Source organism: Cupressus sempervirens, chromosome 4 (assembly GCF_028749045.1).
Source record: "Cupressus sempervirens isolate cs-2001-9-10 chromosome 4, ASM2874904v1, whole genome shotgun sequence".
NCBI lineage: Eukaryota > Viridiplantae > Streptophyta > Pinopsida > Cupressales > Cupressaceae > Cupressus > Cupressus sempervirens.
In genome coordinates, this window is record NC_143121.1 from 689154908 (window position 1) to 689174522 (window position 19615).

A 19615-nucleotide genomic window follows, 5' to 3' on the forward strand; every position below is an offset into this window, starting at 1 on the left:
ATGATCAAGATGCCTCCTAAGAAAGCATTCTCCGGGCAAGTTAATTATATGGATAGGAATGTCCACGATGATTTGTTGGAATTACTCCCAGAATCTACTACAGAGCCTGCACAAGTTAATAGGTTAATTTCCTTAAACCCTAAGCTAAAATTTTTTGATGGCTTATATGACAAGGGGAACTAGGTTAGGGATGTAATAACTACTCAAATTGGCCTTATTTTGTTTAAAAAGTGGTTTTTGGAAAGGAAGTTGTTTGCCCCTCATGCTAATATTTAGAATTTTGATTTGGGAAAGCTCGTAGTTCCAAGTGTTTTCATTGATTATGATTTGCTAGAAGCCATTGCCAAGAATTATGACCAAGCTATTAGTGTTGTGAGAAGAAATGATGGTGTGCCTCTGGTCTCAATTAGCCCTGAAGAAATTAGAGAGGTTTTTCACCTACAACCATTGTCAAAGTACCATGTGCCAATAAATTTGCCAGAATTAGAGAATGAATACAAAACAAAGAGAGATGTAATTAGGGGAGGTGCACTGAGGGCACACATTGGTACTATAGGAACTCTGCCAGTAATTATTGTAGCCTCTAGGGAACCTTTCAAGAAGAGTTTTTTCACTTCTCGGGCTATAGAGATATACAGGACCCGGTGCTGTGTTTTTGGTGAAGATGAGCAGGATTTCATGCCCATTGGCCTTATGTATATGATGGTTCAAATTGCTTCTTTTAGTGTAGATGTTATCTTTGATTTTGCTTCCTTTTTGGCTAAAGAAATTCACATTGGATTAGTTGGAATTGCAAAGGGCAAAGTGGAGAAAACTTTTGGCCACTATTCTCTATTAATGCATATGTTCTTGTTCAAGGGGGTGACATATTTTGGTAATGAGATGGAATTGAACAGAGAGGAAAATGGGGAAATAATACCAGTCTAGTTATGGAGCACAGATATGACCTGGGATGCAAATGATTCCAGTTTTTTCAGATTTGATAGATATTTTGCTTCTAAGTTGAGATGCCTCATATTGAGTGACAATCCTAGAATCCCTAAGGTACTAATGAGTCTCATCAGGCCTATGGATAGCCCACATAATTTGAAAGTTTCACATAATTGGGGAGATATCATCCCTTACTCTATTTCTACTATTTTTAGAATTTATGGTTTTAAAGGGAGTCCTCATGTCTTGCCTTACCAAGTACCTTTTAAGGTAGGAATGACTGAAGTTTTGTGTCAACTAGGAGGAGTAGAAGAAATGTTTTTGTTGAAGAGGCAACTAGGGTCAATTTTCCCTACCTGTACAGTGGCCCATTAATTTGAAAGTTTCACATAATTGGGGAGATATCATCCCTTACTCTGTTTCTACTATTTTTAGAATTTATGGTTTTAAAGGGAGTCCTCATGTCTTGCCTTACCAAGTACCTTTTAAGGTAGGAATGACTGAAGTTTTGTGTCAACTAGGAGGAGTAGAAGAAATGTTTTTGTTGAAGAGGCAACTAGGGTCAATTTTCCCTACCTGTACAGTGGCCCATTAGTTTGTGATTACAAAAGGGGGTTGGCTCTTTTTGCATAACATTTTGGATCAGTATATGATGGCTGTCTCTCATCCCAGTTTTTGTGATTCTGAGGGATTTTTCAATCAGACCTTGAGGTATAGAATTAAGTTGAGATAGGTCAAACATGATTCATATTATCCAGAGGACATTATAAAGAATGAATTCTCATTGCAGGAACAAGAAACTAAAAAAGAAAAATGGAGAGTTTACTCCTAGGTCCTAGAATTCATTCATTGTTTTGATCAGAAATATAGTCCTTTAGATAATGCTAATACAGAGGCTGATAGAATAAATAAGCTCATGAGCAACTTCCCTGAAATAATGGAAGCTATGAATGAGAAGATTTTTTTTTTTATTGATTCTTATCCTGATAAGGCCAAAGAAGCCATGAGGAGGTTGGCTTTCACTCCTAATATAGGAGCTGGTCGAATAATTATACAAAAGAAACCTGGTTACACTATAATTCAAAATAAAAGGGCTCCTGTAGATAAGGGCAAACAAATAATGGGATCCACCAATACAAACCTAGAGGAGAGACCTGATGAGCCTAGGCCCAAGAGGTAGAAGGTAATAAGAGAAGAGAGGCCTCAAGTTGAGGAATATTCGCCCACTCAATCCCCTTTGAGGATTGGAGAAGAACAACTCACAGGTGAGCAAATTGAGGAGATGGGATCACAGGGAGGTATTTTTGTTACTCAAGCAGAATTGGATGAAGGTAACCCTCCAGAACCTCCCCTCCCAAGTCTAGACCTAAAAATAGCTAACTATAGAGATAGGGAATTGGACCCTGTATTAGAACAAGCAAGTCATCAATTTTTGGCTAATGACAATTTTGTGAAATCTAGGGCTTTTTAGCAGTTTGTCTGGAGGGCAAACATGAATATGCTTGAGGAAAAATGTAAAAATTTGAAAATAGAGCATCCAAAAATGGATGAAGCCTCCATTCAAAAACAAATAAAGGAACAAATGATGCAAGAGTTCTAGAACATTACCCCTGAAGAGGGAAGGCAAATGGTAAAGACATCTAACATTCTATTATTGCCCAATTGGGATATTATAGATGTATTGATTTTCAATTCTTTTTCTAATAAATTAGAGTTACAAGACCCAAATAAAGGGGATTTCCAAGGCACTACATTCATTGAAGATCAAGTTGCATTAGTCAGTCGGTCATTAAGAAGAGGATCTAGAGCCCCATCATCACAACCAGATGAGTTTGGATTGATGGGAAGCATAATTGTGAGAAGAGTTGCTAACACCTCACATGTGTAGGTAACACATTGGAATGTGGATTCTTCCAAGTTTCTTTTGGCCACTGCTAAGAAGGAGGAACAGGCTATGTTTGAGTTACAGAATAAGTATGAAACAGTGGTGGATGCCTACAATAAAGAGGTAAAAAAGAGAATTGAGCTTGAGAACAAGCTATTGGGAAAATCCACTAGGCCAAGAATAACATACCCTCACCCCCCCAGTTGAACCCTTCAAATCCACCCCCCTCATAGAAATACCAGATACAACCCAGAGGCCATAGTACTACACTGTTGAGGATTTTGAAGAAGAAAAAAGTAAACTGTGGGCCTTACATGTAGAATTGGAGTCCAAATATGAAGCTAAAATAAGAAAAGCTCTCACATATTTAGGGGACAAAGTTGAATGGCCACCAATTCATGATTAGTTGGCCAGGGTGATTAGTATCTGGGAGGATTTGAAAGCCAATGATGAGGCTTTAAAGCCTATTGTGAATAAATGGGTAAGAAGGGAGAAAGAAGTGACATTTTTGTGTTTCTCTGTCATAAATAATTCTTGTGATCAAATTGAAAAAACCTTTGATATTGTTTCTAATCTTGCTGATTTTGACAAAAAAAGGATTCATTTATAGAGAAGAATAGTAGGCTACTTGAACAAATACAAGAGCCAAAAAATTAGTTTGTTTCCTTGTGCCCTAGATAAGAAAAAAAAAAAAAAAAAAGATGAATGGGCAAAGGAACTTGATGATTTATTTTGTTTAAGAATGAATCAAGTTATAAATGAAGCATGGAATGCATGGTGGGCTACCACAATAAAAGAAATGGTGAAAGACCAAATATTCTTTGATTCTTTAAAACAAGAATTTGTTGCTATTAATAATGAAGCTGAGTATGTGCTAAAAAGGAAAAGGGATATTTTGTTATTCAATTGGCCAGATGACACACTTTTTGACAAGTGGATGGCAGAAATAGCTCCTGGTGAACAGTTTGATGAAGATGAAACTGACAGTGATGAGGTGCAGGATGAAGAGATCCAAATCATTGACACCATCACTACACAAGCCCAACTGGAAGAAGAAGACAAAAATAATCAGTCACCTTCAATTGTAGGCCTGGGCCCACAGGATGCTGATACAACCAAAGAAAAGACAAAGGTAGAAGTTACTCCTACCATATAGGGTAAAAATAATGAAAGCCCACAAGTGGAGACTAGTGTGCCATCATCAGAACAAGCTTCATCATTGGCTAGTTTGGTTGTTGCCTACAAAGAAGGATCATAATAGTAGCCAACTCAGTAGTGTTAAAAGATGTGATAGAAGCTGACCCACCAAAAAGAATGTTTTGATTTGGAAATCTTCTGTTACCCACATTTTTGTCATTTTTTGATAAGTGTGTGTAAATATTTCTTGTAAAGGACACCTATCATTTTCTCTTAGCCTGAAGCTTGTTGCATCTCACACTATATAAGTGAGATTCTAGGGCTAGAGAAAGGGTCCGAATTCTATATTTTCTAAGTGATATACTTAGTCTGCTTTTGGTCCATTGTTTGGAGCAAGTTTGTGATGTATTTTCTCTATTAGTTCCTGAGAATACATGAATAATAGAATGATCTTAGTATTTCTTCCTAAGGTCATTCTAAGTTTACTGTAAATGTATACAATTTTCAAAGAAAATGAATACAAATTATGAGTTGTCCCCATATCAGTTCCTTCTGAATCTTGTCTCTTTTTGATTACTTGGTTATCTTGATATTGTATGAGTAAAGGCTTGTGCAATTGAATGAAATCCAGTTAGGTCGTATATCTGTTCATCACTGCTATTAGTTCAATGGATTAAGTAAACGCTTTGATGAATTTGATAAGGTTGCTATTGTAGTGGAAAGGATTTTTTTAATGATGAATTCTGATAAGAATTGCTGATAAAATTTGTTGTAAGGCAACAAATTAGATCTAAGGATTTGTAGTAGACTCCAAACCCCAATGGATTAGGCACTGGTCAAATTGATTTAGTTGGAAGAGAAATATGTCATAAATGGTTTTCAAATGCAGAATTATAATCAATTTTACTTTTATTTCCTAAAGATTTTCAAAGTTGGCCTGTACTTCGTTGCATGGAATGTTTTAGCTCAGTTAGCCACTATTGCCGAGAACATGTGCATATTTATAGAAGAATTTTGGCCAGATTTGTTATATGTGATGTGTTTATCAAACCATCAAGAATTATGCATGTATTTGAGGATTTGAGATGAGAATCAGAATGAAACTAAAATAATTCTCATATAGTGTTTCCCAATCTTGAATCATCCCTAGGTATACCCACCCTAGTTTTGCAGAGCCTGAAGAGTAGAAAACCACTTGTGGTTTTGTTGAAGTTGGGTCCAAATGGTTTACTTATGTAATTGATAATAAGAATTGGTTGATCCTTAGGTTATATGAGTGTTATTATTTTGATATTGAACATTTTGTTGTTCAGTAGTTTACAAAACACCAACACATCACATGACATAAAATAATATAATAATGTCCAGTCCATCAGATAATGTCTCAACATATCAAGTCATAATGTGTCAAAATAAAATGTTTCAGATGTGCTATGATGGATTAGGGCAAGGTCTCATAGTAATCTTCATATCAATTCACAAGAGAAGCTTTTAATTCCTATAAATGTATTACAGAGAATAGAGTGACATGTTTTTTGAATTTGTAGTAGGGCCATTGATTTGTAAAAATATGATGATCAGGATACAATTCACACTTTGACTCAACTTCAACTCTTTGATTTGGCAATCAAACCAATTGAATCTTGACACATGCAAACCTTCCTACCTTGTTGGCACTACCTGTGTAACAAATACATGTCATAAGATACGTGTCATCCTATCATTATGTCTCTATTGTTAAAGTCAAGTAGTTCATGCCAGTGACATAAAAATAGCCTTAGATCTTTCATGCATCTGATGATCAAGAATAAGAATTGAACCTTACTTGAAAATGGGCCATTCATGCTATGTGTCACTATATTGTTATCTCTCTATAGTTAACAACCTTTCTTCTTTCCCTAAGGACACATTGACAATGTTTGATCAATATTTCATTTGACGGTTGGGAAGAGATTGCATTGTAAAAGAGTGATGGGCCCAAAAGGACATGTGTTACCTTGTCATTATGTCATTATGAGTATTCATCGTGTAGCTTTGATTAATGAGAAAGAGGCAACCACTGATCCTTCCAAGATTGGATGGCTATGACCAAGCACATTATTTCCTTATGTTTCTTATCTGAAGCAAATAAAAACTCCTTCCATGGGCTAGCCCTACCACTTCCACATGTCACTATATCATTATGTAGCTGTAACTAAAGGTCAAGCAACTTCTACTAGCAACATAACAATATTGACTGATCTCAGATCTGATTGATGATGATGAATTGATTTGAAGGGTCACCATAGTTGGGTCATGATCTGGTTATTACTCAAACATAAAAGATAACCCATGTAAGATAAAAAAGTACTATAACAGGACCTTGGGTTAAATAACAAGTTGTGACTTAGGGTAAGGAAAAACAACACAAGAAAATTTAAAAGGAAAGTAGGAAAATTGTCATGGTTTCACAATGCACACCCCATTTTACTTATAAATGGGGACCCTCTACTTTAATTTTAGTTTTTTGGATCCCTAGTCTAGGGTTTGAGTCCTTTTTAGGATTTTTATGGTTTTTTTACCTAATCTAGGTCTTTGTCTGAAAACCTAGTTGCCGAAAACCATGTTTTTGAGGGGGAAAAATAAAATTCTTATTATAAGGGTGGCACTAGTGCACCTAGCACACCCCTAAAGGTGTGCTAGTGTGCTAGTCATATGATTAAAGCACATTCCTCTTGGAAGTGTGCACTTGTGCACCTGCATAGGTGAACACCTCCAATAGGTGCACTTAATCTTGGGCCTATAAAGCCTGAGACCCCACCCCATTTCCTCACTTTTCATTTCTCTTCCAGATATCTGATGAGAACACCTCCACACTTGGTGAGGTGTGCTTGATCTCTACTACACCACCTACAAAAACAACACAAATGTTAAAAATAAACTAAGGCAAAGGTGTGCACTTTACACACCTCTTGAGGTGCGCAAGATGCACACCTTTTTTTTCATCAACAAATAAACCACAAAAAAAAAACACAACTTTAAAGACCTAACTTGAACAATCTTTCACCAAGTGAAAGGTACACATGTGCACACCCCATAAGGTGCACCCTTTTTCATACTTCATAATACTTTTCACATAGTAAGGGTGCACACCTAGTGCACTTTTGAAGGTGTGCTAGGTGTGCACCCTTAGTGATGAAGATATAACAAAGGGTAAAGGCACACCTAGTGAACCCTTAAGCTGCACAAGGTATGCCGAATCTTGTCTAACAGAGGTTTTTAATAGGTTATTTGGTTTTTTAAATACATTTTTAGTAATTGGGGTTTCTCAGTCATAATTCTTTAGTAATTAGGGCTTACTTGAATTAGTTCATTTCACCTCCAGACTAATGGATATTGATTTTGGGAAGATTTGATGGTTTCCTCCTCATCCTCTCTTGCTACAAACATGGCTCCAAAACTAGTGGTATTCAAATTCCAAGGTGTTCTAGAAAAGTCACACTTCTAATATTCAGAGATTTGGGATATTGAGATTGGCCATATCAACTGGAACACATTCCTAGTTTTATGCAACAAAATGACCAAGAGGTCCTCTACGATATCTACACTTATCAAATTAGGGCTAGTAAATGCAATGTCATACCCAGTATTGATACAATCTTTAGAGTGATCATGATATTGGTAGAGAACTATGTTTTAGAGAAAAGAGTTGTAAAAAGTATAACTAGAGAGATCATTCTAGATTTGAAACCTAAGAATATAGAGAAGGTATTCCATCTTCCAAGAGTAGATTAGTATATCAGATTGACATATCATCAAATAGAAAGGTGGTATAGAGAGCATGGAGAGTAAGCCTCATAAATCATCCAATCTTCTTATCTCATTGATAAAACTCCTCTTGGATGAAAAGCAAAAAAAGTAGACATTAAAAGGGGCTATATGAAAGATGATATCAGACATTCTATAGTGCTCCTAAGTAGAGTTATGGGATTACCAGTAGCTGAACACCTAAAAATATGGATGGTGCACTCCATTGAGACCATAAAAACAACGAAGATGCCAATTTATTAGAATTCAATTCTCAGTGAGAATTTAGATGAACAACTAGTGGCAGTTAAGAACAACAAAAAGTTCTATATGACATCTTATTTGGTGTACTTGTTAGCTACAAGAGCAACAGATTATCCAAGATTTTTCAAAAGAGGTAACTTGCAAGATGCAAACGCATGGCCTTATGTGGTATACCCCTAGTTGGTAAAGAAAAATCTTTCAGAGCACAATAAGGACTAAAAAATAGTGAATGATGCCTTTATTTTCACCATTATTCATTTAATTAAGGGAGATTATATGAAAAGGATGTTAGATGAGGTAGTAACAAAGATTATAGAAAGTGGCACCTATTAAATCCAATTTAAAACATTAACTTATTTAAGGGTAGAAGGTACAATTGACAATCCAAAGAAGCTCCCCAAGTATCTATGTGACAGACTCATATTGTTGGAGATTGCATGAAAACTCTTGTCTGCATATGAAAGAGTAAGGAAACAACACAAGAAAACCTAGGTATGGCCCATCAATATAGGTCCATTTAGTGTTTTTCAAAAATAGGATATTATGAATTTTGAGTCTAAGTGGGATCAATATCCCTTGGAGGAATATAAATCTCCTTGTCCCTATTTTGATAACATTGGAAGAATTCAGTACTTGGCAGGGAAACAATTCCAACATGAAGATGACATAGAGGATCATTAGATGAACGCAATGGATGACTATGAAATCTAAATAAGGGATAATTTTAGGATGACTCTCTATTTGGTAGGCAGTGCCTTGAAAATAAAGGTCCCTTTAAAGATAGTACATCAAGACATTAAAGAGGTCTTAGATGCATTGTACAATAGAGATAAGATATCTAATCGACTTATTATGAATGCAAAAATTAATAAAGAGGAAAATGCATATATTAATCATAGGGTGAGGCATGTCATCCAATTAACCAAGGATTGGACAAAAAGACCATTCAAGCTAGATTTGATTTCATAAACTATATTTTTCCAAGCTATAGTTTGCCTTGTGAAAGGTAGAGGAGCAAACATGATAGTGCCCACATTCATAGCTTAGTCTCTAGTAAGGTCAGAAATAGTACATCAACTTGACAAAAAAATTGGATACTTTAGGGCACAAAAGGATAAAGGCAAAAGGAAAAGAACTTCCCCTTAGTAAGTCGAGCCAAAAGAAGGAGTAGCTCAAGCATCATAACAACAAGGAGTAAAGAATGCATAAGGGGTAGAAAATGTACAAGTTATCTAAACTTAGGATAGTTCGCTAGTGCCATTGCTAGAACAAGGGAAAGAATCTGAAATAGAAACACAACAAGTGTCTCTACCTACAAAAGAGGAAGAATAATCTCCATCAATTCCCAAGAGAAGAAAGATGAAAACTCCAATTAAAAGGAGACAAAATGTGATAAGAAAGGTTATTCCTTTTCCATTAGTCCTAGAAGTTATTCTAGAAGAGCGAGAAGAGGATGATTGAGATAAAGAAGATAATCTTCCCTTGAGTCAAAGGACTCATCTTTCTAGGGCTACATAGGTAGAATAAAGAAGAAGATCCACTATAACACCACCATCCATTCCTACACAACTTATTCAGGCTACAACTTCAAAGTATGAGTTGGAACAATGGATTGATGAGTAAGAGGATGAAGGGGCTGATGTCTTTTAGATGTCACATTTTGATTTCATGCTGGTAGGCAATAATATAAGGATACACAAACAAATAGACCTCCACAAGAGGATTGGAGTCAATTTCCACCTTAGTCACCAGGACCTTCAAGTGCTCCACCATCATCAAGTCAAGATTTATCTTGCTTGGATAAAGGTTCAGCTACTCCTCTTGCTTTGAGTAATGAAGAATAGGTGCAACCTTAATAGGAAGACTAATGAAGTGTTAGAGGAAGGGGAAATATATGAGGAATCTCAATAGACTTCCCAAGATACAGAGGTGAGGACTATGGATTTGACAGACACAAAGATGCTTGAGGTGGATCTCTCACAAAAGGAGAAGACTTCAGAGAGAAGTGATAAGGGAAAAATCCTAGCAGTACAAGGTCCTGCTTCATGTAAGGATAAATCTTCAATGGAAGATGCTCTGAGATGGTTGAGGAAAGAGGTGATGATTAGGCACAAAAGGCAGTTGTATTCTATTGATGAAGAGGGGATGGGAGAATTAATTGAAGCTCTTAAGAAACCTGAGCCACTTGTAGGTGATGCACAAACACTGGCCTTTGTCATGAGTGATCAAAATCATGACTTGTTTTCCCATGTTACTATCCCCCCTCTGTATACAAGTATTGATGATTTGACTCCAAAAGGTTATCAAATCAGGGAGCTCATGCTTGGAAAACCCATTGTGGATACTGCCAAATTAATGGTTACTACGAGAATCAAAGAAGTGTTTAGGCACTTACAATAGGATGAGACTAAATTGTTAAACCTTTGGGAGTAGAATGAAATACTAAGGGGATATCTAAATAAAGTATTTTGTCCATTGGGTCCTAAGAATCCTAAGGAGACTCTAAATGCGACACTTGAGAAAAGGGATAAGGAGACTATACAACTTGATCTAGTTTTGAAGGCTTGTCAACAATGGAGGGAAAGGTTTGAAGAGAAAGGTGTATAGATCATATAAGGAAATAATAAACTACTACACCACATGCAAAATAATGCAGATAGGATAGTTTCTATTGAACCATGATTTTGGGTTAATAGGTGAAGTACATACTTGAGTAAAGACTTGCAATCATTACAATCAATAAAGAGTTAGAGGTGTCAGATGTTGATAGATGTATATAATGCAAATGAGTTAGATAAAATAGATTATTGGGTAGAGAAGATTTTGGATGGCAATAAAGTAATAGAAACATTACATGCAAATATTCATAAGCTTAGGGATCAAACCCAGGAGAAAATTTTGGATACAGAGAGACATTACAATGATGCTTTCTTAGACATTTTTGAAGATGATTCAAGGGATAAATTGATGACTATACAAGTAATTTTTGAACAATTTCAAAAGATTTTTGAAGATGCTTCCATTGATGAGGATATTAGATAGGCATTTAAGAGCAAAGAGGCATTGCTAGATTTGGATGTGAAATTGAAAGATTTTGCAGAGATTGAAATAGAGGAGGGAAACTATAGGGAAAAGTAAAGGATAAATATAAAGCTTTAGATTTTATGGATGCAACCCAAGTCATGGAGATTATAGAGAAATTCAAGAGCAAATACCTAGACATAGCTCTGGTATGAAGGGGAACAAAACCTAGAAGCTAGAATTTCAATTTTGACAGTTGGTAAAATTTTACATTTTTTGGACCTATCTTCTGAGGTGCATTAGCTTTCAAGGTGTGCAAGCTTCCAAGGTGTGCTAGGTATGCTAGATGCACTTATTTCAAGGTGTGCTTCTCCCAAGGTATGCCAATTTTATTTGAAGAAGTCAGAGGTATGTTGATAGTTAACTGCCAGTTCCAAATTTAGAGCTCTCCATGCACCGAAAATGCATTCTAACGATAGTTTAACTCCTAAAAACATCAAGTGAAGGTTGAGCTTCTATTTTTGGCACCTCTAGAGACTCCTACATCATCTAATGAAATTTTTCTTCTTATTTTCTCATGCTTTCTTTGTTTTAAGACATGTAAAGGCTCATGCATCCGTTAAATAATATAAATAAGGATGGAGTCCTACTTAGCACCAATTAGAGAGTCAATTTGTACATTAATAGATTTATTTTATTAGCTTAGAAACATATATTTGCATAAAGAGATCTCTCACTCTCAAGATAAATTGAGGAGATGATTTCTTATAAATTCAGAAATGTAACATGTATTCCATGCCATTATTTTGATGCAATAATATATGCTATTGGTGCTTTCATTCAGAATGTAGTTATTCTTGTCTGAGTGTGTTATATTTTTTGAATGTATTTTCATGAAGTGTAATGGAGCCAATAGTTTTATTTCATTATTTTGATTGAGTGATCTATTAATTCAAGTGTTTACTACATTTTTACAAATTTTGCTGATGTACTTAGTTTGAGAAGAGATCCTCCTATTGTTTCTGCATAGCTTTTTTGTTTCGCATGAGCGCACTTTCTATGGCCTTGCGATTTGATGGAAAGTGAAACATCTTACGGTTACTAAATTCTGATTGACAATTGCTTTAGTAGAATTAAGGAAGCATTGCTCCTATTTTCATTGGTTACCTACCAATCTTTTCAAAGGATTAACTTGCAAATGTGTTGTTTCCCTAGCTTATGTTTGTTAGGGATTTACTTTTCAAAGTCATTTGCTTAAACTTTTTGTTACCCTATCTTTATTATTTTCTTTTACAAACACTTGGTTAATTTAGGAATTAATATAGTTGCATTGTTTAGATTGCATTCATTAAAAAATAGAAAAATAGAAAAATATATTTCTTTTTTGTGTGGTTTTTCTTTTGAGATAGTAGGAAAATTCAAAATCTTATCCACAATTGGTTAGAATCAGCATAGGTCTCCCTATGAACAAATACATTTATCTTCTGTTGAGCAAATTCTAGTAGGTTGAAAGATCACCCAAAACCTTGGAGTTGATCCCAGATCAGCTTTTTAAGAGAGGAGTTCAAAAGGATTCTTGCCATTAAACATCATTCAAAATGACAGCTCAACAAAAACCTTATAAAAGGAAGGCTTCAAAAGAAATATAAAGGTTTTCTATAAATTCCCACACATTCTTTAAAATGAAAACAATGTAAACCCATTTAAAAAACAACCAAATAAGGCACAAGAGGCAATAGGGAAACATACTTAGGAAATTTTTATAGGGTAAAATTAATCAGGAGAAATTCAAACCCTAATCACACATATAAATTGGTTTTTCATTGTGAATTTTGAAAAACTTTAATATGTAAAAACTAAGCCAACAAGGCCATGGTTGGAACTTTGAAATTGATCTTGGTTTAGTTTCTTTGTATTGAGTAAATTGATCATTTTCTAGATACTTCATGATATTGCTATGTCACATTTGGAGTTGGCATGGATTGATTGGTTACAATGCTCATGGATACTTGAAGACGACGGTGATGTTGATTTCTCTTATGATTAGAGAAGTATTTGTTGGAATGGTTCATAGTTTTAGCAAGAATTTTGAGGGGCATTGACTTGATATGGACTTGAGAGGAGATTTTTCTTAGACAAGTCTTGGTTGGAGACTTGGATATCTTGATGAACATTCTCATTCCCCATTCTTGGTCTACTTGACATTTTTCTACTTGAGATGTATAGCCCATTATTTCTCTCAGGTACATTATGTTTATGTTTGTCTTTCATGGATATAGATCTTGAGCTATGGTACATGAATTAGTTATAAAGGGTTCATTTGAGAGACGGTTCAACATTGGTTATCTCCATGTGCATATGTTGTTTTTATGCTAGTTGAGAATGGGAGATGGTTTTATATTGGGCATATTCCTTGGTTTAGGAATGGTTTATAAGTTTGGTCTTCTTGTGAAAGGATTACATGCATGATTATTTATATGGTATGGTTTGGGTGTTTTTGTGGCTTCTTGTTGGGGTTTTATGGAGGAGATCATAGTTGCACAGTTTACATCTAGAGGTGTGTGTAGAAGGACATGATACAAGTTATGATTTGCATGGTTTCTCTCTAGTCTTGGTTATCTTCCTGGATGCTTGGTTTCACTTACATTGGATTTTAGATTGTATGGAGATTGTGATCACTAGTTTGTGTTCATGTATGTCATGTGAGAGATGGCATGGTTCTTCCTTTATCTCTTTCCTTTGTTGGTTGTGGAGAGCTTGGGAGAGTGTTGGAGACTTGTTATGAGAGTTTTTCTTGATGGATATTAGTTTATGTATTGTGGATGTCCTTGATACTAAATGCATTCACTTATTTGATATGTTGTGAGTGAATTGGTTACATATTTTACATTATCTTTTACAGTGGACACTTCATAGCATATATGTGGTAGGCATTGCTCTTTAGGCATATGATTGTGGGTATATATTGAATATGTTGATGTTTTGAGATTCACTTGGTATACCTTTAGAGGTATGGATAGTTGGATGGTTTGGCACTTGCCATGGGTCTTATTTCAGCTATGGATATTTTGACAACTATGGATACATATTATTACCTTTTGGGTCATGTTTTTGTGCTTGGAATTCTATTTGGTATAGGATTTTATGATCTTTGACAATTTGGATAGCTTTCTCTTTGGATGGATTCTATGTATGTTCAGTGGTAGTCGCATAATAGAAGGTGGCTTCATTCATGTTTGAGATGCTAGATGCTTTGATTTTACTATGGGTACCTAGATAGAGCACTTGATGTAATTTGATCCATGATGGAAGATGTGTTGGGAGGGATTGTTCCTTTGTTCATTTACATGGCTACAGATTGACCCTCTGTAATGTATAAAACAATTGGGAGATTTTTGAGATTATGGGTGTTGCACACATTGCATAATATTGTTTAGATTATATTATATTATTTTATTACGTAATGTTGCATCTAGAAGTATCTAGATGGATGTGCAACATGTAAAGATTCTCATGGGATATACTTGATGAGTTGTATTGTAACATTGTGATAATATTTGATGTAATTATTTAATTTTGGGAAAAATAATTAAATGCACAATATTAAATGTGGGGTCAATAGGTTAGCTAGCACATGGGTTTAGCACATGGTTTTGTAGGACTTGCTACTATATAAGCAACCATAAGGGTAGTTGTAGAGAAGAGACAAAAGGGAAAAAGGAAAGAGTCGAGTGGGACAAGGCTTGACATCTTAGTTAAGGGAGTATTTGTAAAGGTTGGAAGCATGGCATGTGAAGTGTGGATTCATGCTCATTCACATAGATTGCTTAGTTGTGGCTATGGCTTTGAAGGCTTCCATGGTTGTATTGCAATGGTATTTCTGCTAAATTATACACGGTGATGGATGGTTTTGGAGGCTGGGTTTTTCCCTCAATGAGGGTTTCCAAGGGTATATCTTGTGTCACAATTTTTGTGGGTATGTTTTCTATTCTCTTTCATGTGGATTTTATTTACATATTTATTTCAAATCTATTATGGGTTATGTGGAAATAATTATATTTTGTTGCAAGTTTCCTTACAATAGTCTCTTTAATAATTTTAGTACCAAAAAAACTTTGTAAACTTCATAAGTATTCACTCAATATGCTCATTCAACTTATCAATTAAATCATACAATCACTTTACTCCAAACTATTCATTCCCTATTATTCCAGTGGTGTAAGGGCAATCCTATATTACCCAAAAATATGTCTAGTTTTAGTTTTTGTTTAAAGTGTTTCTATTTTTAGATACCCATTTGGGTCAAATAAAGATTCCAACTCTCATAGTTCCACTATTGGTTTTCTGGTTAGAGTTTTTGAGCACCTTGGGATATGTGCCAATGTAAAAAATAGGTTTTTTTTTTTTTTTTTTTTTGTAATTGAGTCATAATCATAAAGAGTTAGAGGGATGATAATACTTTTAATTTAAATCACTCTAGAAAAAGAATTAGGTTTAAATGCTTTACGGTTTGAAAGTTATTGTAGTTTTAAGTTGCCTAGAGACCTCATAAGAGCACTTCAAAGTCAGATTTGAGGCACTAAATGGAATTGTACAAGCCCAAAAAAATGGGGGATGAGTGGAAATATCTATAGGGATATAGAACACTTGGAAATATTTTTAGAAATGTAAATGGTTTGTTAATCGAAGTCCTGGATCAAAAGTTACGCCTCCTGGAAGTTGGACTACCATTTTTGGATTCTTCTAATTTTACATCGAATTCTGATGTGTTTTCTAGAACCTCCTATTTTGATAGTGGATGCCAAATGGAATATTTTAAAATTTATTCCTAGCCCTAAACCTAATTTGAGTTTCTTAAGGACATTTTTGGCATTGTAAATGTATTTTTTGGTGGAGTTTGGGAGAAGGTATTGGAGGAGGGTTTTTTCTCTAGGATCAGACAACATTGTAAGCCCATAGGGCACATCTTTGGGTCTATTTTCATTGTATTGAATGTGATAGAAGATCACTTTTGATAATATATTCCCCTTTTCATGTTGTGTTCATTTTGTCTTGGGTTGTGTCCTCATCAAGTGGTATCAGAGAAGGTTTTCTTAAGTGTGTAGACAAAGCACTGACTATGAGGTAGTTTGCACCAAGACTCTATGGTTGTGGATTTTGATACAAGAAGATTCCTCCATGAAGGGAGCATGGTGGAAGGGTAAGAGTTGTTCTTCCTGAGGTTATAGCCCTCCAGAGACAAGTCTAGGCATTGCAAGAGGAGATCCGTAGAGGGATGAATGTTGGCATAGATGACAAAAGTGAGGAAGAAAATGAAGAAGAAGAAAATATTGGGAAGGAATGGGAAGGAGATAAAAAATTCCTAAACCAGGTGTAGGAGAAGCTTTTTAGGGCCATTTCCAAGCTTGGAAAAAGACTTAAAATTGACTTTGGCATGTTTTAAGGAAATCTAAACCTGGATGAGTTGATCGATTGGATCAATGAGCTAGAGGAATATTTTGAGTATGAGGATATCAAGGACCCTAATAGGATTAAGTTTGCGAAGGCAAAAATGAAAGGCCATGCAAAAATCTAGTGGGAAGAGATTCAGTTGGAAAGAAATAGAAGAGGAAAGTAGATAATCACAAGATGGCATCGCATGGTCGACAAACTAAAGAAGTAGTTCATTCCTATTGATTATGGGCTTGATTTGTTCAAGAAGATGCAAGGATTAAAGCAAGCAGGAAAATCTATCCAAGAATACATAGAGGAATTTTACCGAGTCCTTATTAGGGCAAGGCATGTAGAAGAAAACAAGGAGAAGGTTTCCCATTACCTTAGTGGGTTAAGATCTAGCATTCAGGAGGAGTTAAGTTTGGTTAGAATGAATAGCATTGAAGAGGCATACCAGTTTTCCTTGTGAGTTGAGGAGAAATGGAAAAAAAAATTTGATGGAAGGAAAAGAGGATATAGTCAAGGAGGAAGGGGTAGTGGTAGGTCATTCGAAGGCCAAAATGAGAACCATAAGAAAAATGAAGATGTGGATACTAGCCGAAACCAAAGGAATGAGGGTTTCAACCACTCCCATGATGAAAACTTTGGAGATTAGAGAGGAAGAGGTAGAGGATGTGGAAAAGGTTTAGGAAGAGGAGGCTTTCATGGCACCTATTTTCATTACAATGAATAAGGTTATCATGCATTCAGATGCCCTCAATGCCAAGGAAGGATAGATAGGAGAGTTGACAGTCAAGTAAGGGCTGCTCATGTGGATGATGATGCACAGTCATCACATTTAGAGGATGTAGATAGAGGAGATATTCTAGTTAATGAAAGGGTCTTACTGAGTGATGAGACTAAACCTCAACAAAGGAGGAGTTTGTTTTGTACCAGGTGCAAGTGTGAGGGTAAATTTTGTGATGTGATTGTTGATGGTGGAAGCACTAATAACTTGGTGTCAGAGAAGATGGTCTCTAAGCTAAAGCTCAAGAGAGAGAAACACCCCCAACCCTATTAGATTGCTTGGGTGCAGGATGATCATAAGGTCCTGGTTAGTGAGTAATGTTTGATAAATTTCAAGATTGGGAGTTACCATGACGAGGCTCTCTGTGACATCACTCCAATGGATGTCTACCATTTATTGTTGAGAAGGCCATGATAGATTGATAGACATGCTATTTATGATGGTCATGAAAATATATACTCTTTGAAAAAGGATGGAGTTCACCACAAATTAAAGCCCTTGATAAAGGAGGGTGAAAAAGTATGTAGTAATGCTAGGGTATGTCTTGTTAATGGAAGAAATTTTTTTGATGACATGAAACATTAGCGTATATGTTATGTTTGAATTCCTAGAAAAGATAAGGAAGGCAATAGTGAAATTCCACTTGAAGCTTCTAGTCTATTAAGTGAATATGGAGATATCATCTCTGATAATGTTCTAGAAGGGTTGCCACCAATAAGACAAATCAGTCATCAAATAGATTTAGTCCCTAGAGCTGGTTTGCCTAACAAGGCTACACATAGGATGACTCCTAATGAGACTGAAGAGCTAAATAGACAAGTTTAGGAGCTATTGAGGAAAGGTTTGATTCGAGAGAGCTTGAGTTCATGTGTAGTACCTATAGTGATAACACTAAATAAGGATGGAGAGTGGAGAATGTGTATAGACTCTCAGGCTATAAATAGAATAACCATCAAGTATCGATTTCCTTTGCCAAGAATGGATGATCTTATATATTGTTTGAGTAGAGCTCAGTACTTCACAAAGATAGATCTCAAGAGTGGCTATCACTAGATACAAATATGAGAGGGAGATGAGTGGAAGACTACATTCAAGATGAAGGAGGGTCTATATGACTGGTTAGTCATGCCCTTTGGACTGACCAATGCACCAAGCACCTTCATGCGGCTTATGAATGAGGTACTAAAGAAATTTTTGGGAAATTTTTTTATTGTCTATCTAGATGATATTTTTATTTTTAGTAAGTCTTTGGCCAAAAATTTATTACACATCTATAGTGTCCTTGAAAAGTTGAGGGAAGAGAAATTGTTGATTAATTTGAAAAAGTGTAGCTTTGTCAAAAAGGAGTTAGTCTATTTGGGGTTTGTTGTATCAATTGAGGGTCTCAAAATGGACCCAAAGAAGGTGAAGGTCATCTTGGAATGACCTACTCCAAGGTCTGCCACTGAGGTGAGGTCATTCCATGGTCTGGCTAATTTTTATAGGAAGTTCATTAGGAATTTTAGATGGTATATGTTCACCCCTAATTGAGACAATGAGGGGGGATAGAAAAGAGTTCAAGTGGACTATAGGAGGTACAAGAAGTTTTGAATTACTGAAGAAGAAGGTGATAGAGCATCCTGTATTGGCACTTCCTAATTTCAAAAAAGTGTTCTAGGTGGATTGTGATGCTAGTGGCAGTGCTATTGGGGCTATTTTGAGCCAAGAAGGTAAGCCTATTGCCTATTTTAGAGAAAAATTGAATGATGCAAAGAAGAAATATTCTGTTTATGATCAGGAGTTCTATGCAATAGTTCATGCCTTAAGGAAATGGAGGCATTATTTATTTCCAAAAGAATTTTTCTTGTATACTGATCACCAGGAATTGTAGTACCTAAACAACCAAGGTAAATTGAATCAAAGACATTTAAAATGGGTAGAATTCATGCAAAGCTATACATTTGTATTGAAACATAGAAGCAAAAGGTCTAATAGGGTTATAGATGCATTAAGTAGGAGATAGTTGTTGCTGACGATAATGTAGGTTGAAGTGGTTGGGTTTGATGAACTCAAGATTTTGTACCTTGAGGATCCTGACCTTGCAGAGGCTTGGAAGGCTTGTAAAGAACTTGTTACTCTAGACAGGAACAGGTGGCTAGATTACATGATTCAGGATGGCATATTGTTCAAGCAAAGCCAATTATGTATTGCAAGGAGTTCCATGAGGGAAAACTTGATCAAAGAGAAGCACAGTGGAGGGATGGCAGGACACTTTGGTTTACATAAGACCATTTCTATTATTAGAGAATATTATTTTTGGCCTCAATTATCACAAGATGTGAAGAAGTTTGTGTCAAATTTTCAAGTATGTCAAACAACTAAAGGATTTATTC